Source organism: Idiotropiscis lumnitzeri, chromosome 4, assembly GCF_059441095.1.
Source record: "Idiotropiscis lumnitzeri isolate Australia: NSW breed Sydney's pygmy pipehorse chromosome 4, RoL_Ilum_1.0, whole genome shotgun sequence".
In the NCBI taxonomy this organism is placed as follows: Eukaryota; Metazoa; Chordata; class Actinopteri; order Syngnathiformes; family Syngnathidae; genus Idiotropiscis; species Idiotropiscis lumnitzeri.
In genome coordinates this window covers 14,156,588-14,162,587 of record NC_142394.1, presented here as the reverse complement: position 1 = coordinate 14,162,587, position 6,000 = coordinate 14,156,588, and positions in this window count along the sequence as shown.

Below are 6,000 nucleotides of genomic sequence, written 5' to 3'. Positions count from 1 at the left end.
ATTTTCCATAACACTTGTTCAATTAGTAGTCCGTGCATTATTATTATTATTATGAGTCGTAGTACTGGTCGTTGTAATAGCAGTTGTAGTGATTGTATTATTATTATTATTATTATTATTATACCACCTGACTTTGGGCAAGAGGCGGGTGGACACCCAGGACTGGTTGCAGACAATTGCAGGTTACATCATGCCGACAATTTAGAGTCCTCAATAAAGACGCATGCTTTGATGAAGTGGTCGCCAGACACAAACGTGACACATGCACCAAGACTAGGGCGAAGATTCAAACTCTCAACCTCAGAACTGTGAGGCTGACATTGTTACCACTAGTCCACCCGTGCAGCTTGATACCGTCAAACACCACTTACAAAATATGACCAAAACTTCTAACCTGCAAAAGCTTAAATGTTACTACGTCGTTCTCTTGGCTAATGTTGCGAACCGCACAGGAGGACTCCAAGGTGACACGAAGCAGGAGTCAATTCTTCACAAAGTAGGAAGTAATTAATAAGGATGTCAAATACCGATGGCATCCGTGACTTCATTTTTCTTCTTAATTGGGGGATCATTTGGAATTTGGATTGGAAGCAGATCACGTGTAATGATGATTGACACCTGTGATTCCTTCACCTGTCTCCTCTACACGTTGTTATAAATGGCCCTGCCCTTCGCTAATGCCGCTTTTCTATTAACCACGCAATAGCCCCACACCACACTGCTATGCCCGGCACCAAATCACGGGGTCTCCGTTGTTTTCCGTTACAACAGGGGGGATGGTGGTGGGATCACATAAACAGTGCAAGCTTACGCTGCACTATTCACACTCGCACCGTGTCATAATAATATTTCACAAGCGGCAAGTCTCGGCCACTGTTTTTGGGGAGAGTCAAAATATGAAATGCCGTTGCATGATGTGGCGAATTCGCCCATGAAATGCACAGAAGCTTTCACAAATGGCTAAAAAAAAAAAAAGAAAATTTCCAGATTTAGGACAGCCACAAAGCCGGCTGCTATCAAGACAAAAATACAGTGCATACAGCATATATATTTTGTGTTTTACGACATACCAACCATATTTATAATTTCATATGAATACAATAGTGATTTTGCCAGTGGCACGCAAAGCTCGCCGCCAGCACTCATTCATTCTAGAGACCTCATTCTCATTCATTTGGCCGCCTCTTCGAGTCAATCGCTCGTCATCCTGACTCTGCAGCATCCGAAGCCCTCTGGCAGCCATCCAAAGCCGCCATCCCCGAGGCGGGGGCCACGATCAATTGGGCCGGGGGGACCTCGCAATTCAAGTGAGCGGGACCTGACGAGCCAGTGGTGCGTGCGCGTGCACATTTTTTTACCATTATTTAACAAAAATGTGTTCATTAAAACAAATAGAATTGTAAATATGGTCCCGTGTTGAAGTCAAACAGTATTATATTATACTGTATGATTTTGGCGTTTTAGATCCACCTTGAAGGGTCCATTGTAACTGTTCACCCCAAAAAAGTCTAACGGAAAAGCGTTTCATCTAGGGCCAAGTGAAATGGCAATATAATCACTTACTACAACAACGTATTATAGGTTTAATATAATAAGTATACAAAAATTACTCTGGTTACAATTTACATGTGAGTCAGCAGTGCGCAGATCCAACATAGTGGCTCAAGTCGATGACGTAACACGCACTGTCCCAATAATGTAACTTGCAACCTGTATGTGTGTATATATATATATATATATATATATATATATATATGACTACTACAAGAGCTCTTCCTGTACTGAATAGCAGTGTTAACACCTGTCACAAGGTCAAATCCATTTTTTCAGCTACCATCCATGAGGCCCTCAACTTAAAGGTCCTGCCTAGATGAAAGAAAGATGAATTGCCCTCTGCGGTCATGCAGCACTTAATATACAGGTACGCACGTATATGCACCTACTTTATCAGATGAGCTTACAACATGGACTCTCACACTGTATGTAAAATATTTAAATATGTTGTTACGGAACAGTGGACAATTTCAAATCTCCTTTTAACCTATCATAGAAGTGAACACAGTAAGCACATTAGTCGGCTTCATCCAACGTAGTGAACATACTGCAAGCGTGGTGCGCACACACACACACCCGCATGTGAGCAACCATATATACTCAGTGACAGCCGTTTAAATTAATTGAATAAATAAACACTTCTGCCCAACTTACACATCGCTTTTTTTTGGCTGCTAAGACAATTGAATGCTTTTGTTAACCAAAACAGCAGCACCGATCTACGTTAGCAAAACTTCAACAAATAATTATTCAGCATATTGTCCACAATGTATGATTCACATATTTTATACATAATATTTGAATTCGTAAAAGAAGCATCTGAATATTTCATCCAGGAAGCAGCATGGTAGTCTTGTGGCAAGAAGTTCTGATGTTCAGGGTTCAAATCTTGTCATCTATGGCTTCCTGTGTCGAGTGCATGTTCCTCTAATGCTTGCATGGGATTTCTGCTTCCTCCCGTATTCCAAAAGCATGCTTGTCAGGGTCATTAAATGCTCAAAATCAGCCATATGTACGTCTGTGAATATAATAGTTGTTTGTCTGTTTTTGCCCGGTAACTGACTGGTGACCAATCCTGTGTATACCCTTCAATTGGGATAGTTCAAGAATTTTTGTTCTGGATCAATTTTATTTATTTATTTATTTTGAGCCAAAGCAGCTTGACGCGGCTGAGAGAGTGAATGCCACCACTCCTTCGATCACAAAGTTAAATAGACCATTGTCAAATAACAGGTATTTTGCTGCCATGTCAAAACACGACTAGTGAGTTTGACTTTTTTTGTTGTTGTTTTTTAATAAATAATCCCAATATTTATTGTCATGGTCTGTTTGTTGATGTTGATTTCATATTTACTTTTCCTTGTGTTCCTTTATCTTGTTCACCTGGGCTTGTGCTCCCATTGCCTGGTGTCAACCAATCAGTTCCCTTCAACCCCAATGTCTTGTCCAGGTGTTCCTCGTTGTCTCGTTAATTTGTTTGTATTTAGTTGCCTGTTTGCTTTCTGTTCTTGTCAGTTCACTGTTCATGTCAATGTGTCCTGTCAAGTGTCTGTCGTCCGGTTCTCACCGTGTTCTGGTTTTCTTAGTCATAGTTGTTTAGTTAATTTGAAGTCCTTGTGTTTTTTTCACTTTTATCTTTTTGTTTATCCGTGTAGTTTGTTTGAGTTTTGACTTTAAATTCAATACCGCTTTGAACCACTCCCTATCTCACTTCCCTGCAATTGGTTCTTCCTTCTCCTCAACATTAATTTGTGACAATTTATTGTTCTAATTGACGCTGTTGGATGAGTCACAGATTTCAATTGACCTTTGCCGAATCTTCCTAGGATTTCTGTTCCATTTAAAAAGAGTATTTTTAGTTCAATTCCAAACTTTGAGTCAATGTTCAAATTTCACATTGGATATCTCACAGCACACCACTAAGCAAAATTATGCACAAAAAGTGGATATTCAGGTTTATAATGTAGTTTCCCTCATCGAGTGAGAAGCGCATTTTCATTGTTTTGCCTTCTTAATAATCAAACACAACACTATTTTTTTTCCTTTTGAATAATAAAAAAAAAAAATGCATGATCTAAAAAAAAAAAAAAATGTTAAATGTATTATTCACACTCTTTACGTTCTGCCTTTCACGTGCAAGGTGTGCATGACTTGTTACATCCGCTTTTGAATATTTGTCACTGGCTAGCATGAAATGAGGCTTGTGATTGGCAGGCCTCAGCGTTACATTCAAGTAAAGTATAAAAAATGAACCGTGCATGTACTTTCGAGCAGGTAAAGTTCATATTAAGATTTGTTAAATATCTTAAATGTTCATATATGGATGTCGCTATAATACAAAACAGTAAATCGTTGAGCCCTACAGCTTATATAACAAGTGCAGTTGAAGTGGTCAAGAAAGGCACATGCGCTGCTATCTCACACACGCGCTCACATACTTCAAACTTCGCCGCTGTGATAGGTTGTTGCAATTTGGTGGCTGTGCCTCCTATGGCTCGCCTGTGGCGACGGGGTCTGTTCCTGGGGTTAATTTAGTTTTTAGTTGTCACACTTATGGCTGAGTGCTGACCTCTTACCTTATGCTTGAAACTATGACATCATTGCCCCCTACCCACAACTTGAAACATCCCCCACGCCCATTTACCAACAATTGGACTAAAGACTACCAAACAGAAGCCGAACAAAAGGACCTCAGGCAGGTCTGAGGATTGACACTGAATTAGCAGCATTTTTGTGTGACAGTTTTGTTTATCACCTCTTTGATTTTTAATTGATTGTAAATTCCCAAAAAATAAAACATAAAACGGATGACATTTGATCGTGTATAGTAACACTCCAAAACAAATAAGTCATGCTATCAGCATAACAAGTGTGGCTTATGACGACTTGTTTACAGTGCTAATGCTAGCTTAGTATTGCTACCAATGCCTTTTTGTTGACGCTGGTTATGCGTTTCTTATGACTATTATCACAATTAAGTGCTTTGATAATCACATGCCATTATGCGTTGTCATATGTGAGGAACACTCTTTTTCTTATTAGTGACGGGCGTGGTTTTGTTTAGTGTCTCTAGGGTGGAAGTATTAGAGAATTGGGACTACTATTCAATCCTACTAACAGATTTAACACTGCAAAGTCCCCCATTAATTCCTGTACGTGTTATGGTTTTATGATTGGAGTAAACATGTCAAAATACAAAAAAAGTGAATAGGAAACATAACAGACATTGTGCAGTGGGATGCGCACAACAGCTGCAGCAGTAGCAGCTGAGCTCGGTGACGACATACTGTAATTGGCTGCTCTGTGAAATGGAAATGGACTTTTATTATCAAATTAGTCGTGGTGAATTAAAGTACTGTTGTTCATCCTGTCCTCTCATCTGTTATTCAGTTCGCTGGCGCCAACCATATTGCAGATTTCAACAGCCAATTTGAGTCTCACAATCAATCAGAGACACACGATGGTGTATGAAAATACCAAAATGTGCAGGAATATTTGACAATAAATTGTGCAAATATAACATATACTTGCCTCTTTTCTCTCTCCTCACATTCAAATCTCAGACACAATCCTCTTTCCAGACACAGCACACCAGATTTTTGAATAAATTGGTCATGTCAGTGGCACTTGCGCCCCTGTGAGCATCATAGTGATAGTTTGCACCTTTGCAGATGGCCTGTTCTTCCCCAGTGAGTCTCTGTACCTCACAATTATGTCTTCAACTTGGCTGTTGTACGAGCTTGATGCACAGTTGGAGTGTCTTATCCAGGAAGAATGCATGTATGTCATTCTTGCCGACATGTACCCTCCTTTCTTTTCGTGCAACTTGTGATTAACGTTAATGCGCGCGACACATCTAAATTTGGCTTACTAGATGGAGTGACTGTCAACGTTTTTGTTTTGCCTCGACTCCTAACAATGTCGTTAGTCTTAGATGATAACAAGTAAAGGTCTCTTGTATAAATAGTTTTGTACATCCGGCCATTGCGTTTTTTTTTTTTTTTTTTTAATGAACGATATGAAATGGTTGAAGGAGAGTAACCTGCTGTGTAAACAGTAATTTATCGCATGGCCAAAATTTTAGATTCACGTTTAAGAGGGTTTATTCATTTTAATAATACTTTATAATTAATACTAATCATAATATGGATAAAAAAAAAATAGATTGAATTATTTTATTATTATGATAAACTATTTTACGTTCCAGTTTGTGTTGTGATTGGCTAGTGACCAGTCTAGGGAATACCCTCCTCTGGCCCAGCTGGTTCCAGCTCATGTGCAGCCGTAATGAAGACAAGCACTTCAGAAAATAAATGGATGGATGCGTCCATAATTGAATGTAAATATCATGTCATTATTATATAATAATACATGACTATACATAGGAGTGCAAATGTGGAAATACAAATCAGTGATATAAATGGAGAGAGGTGTCTTTGCATATAT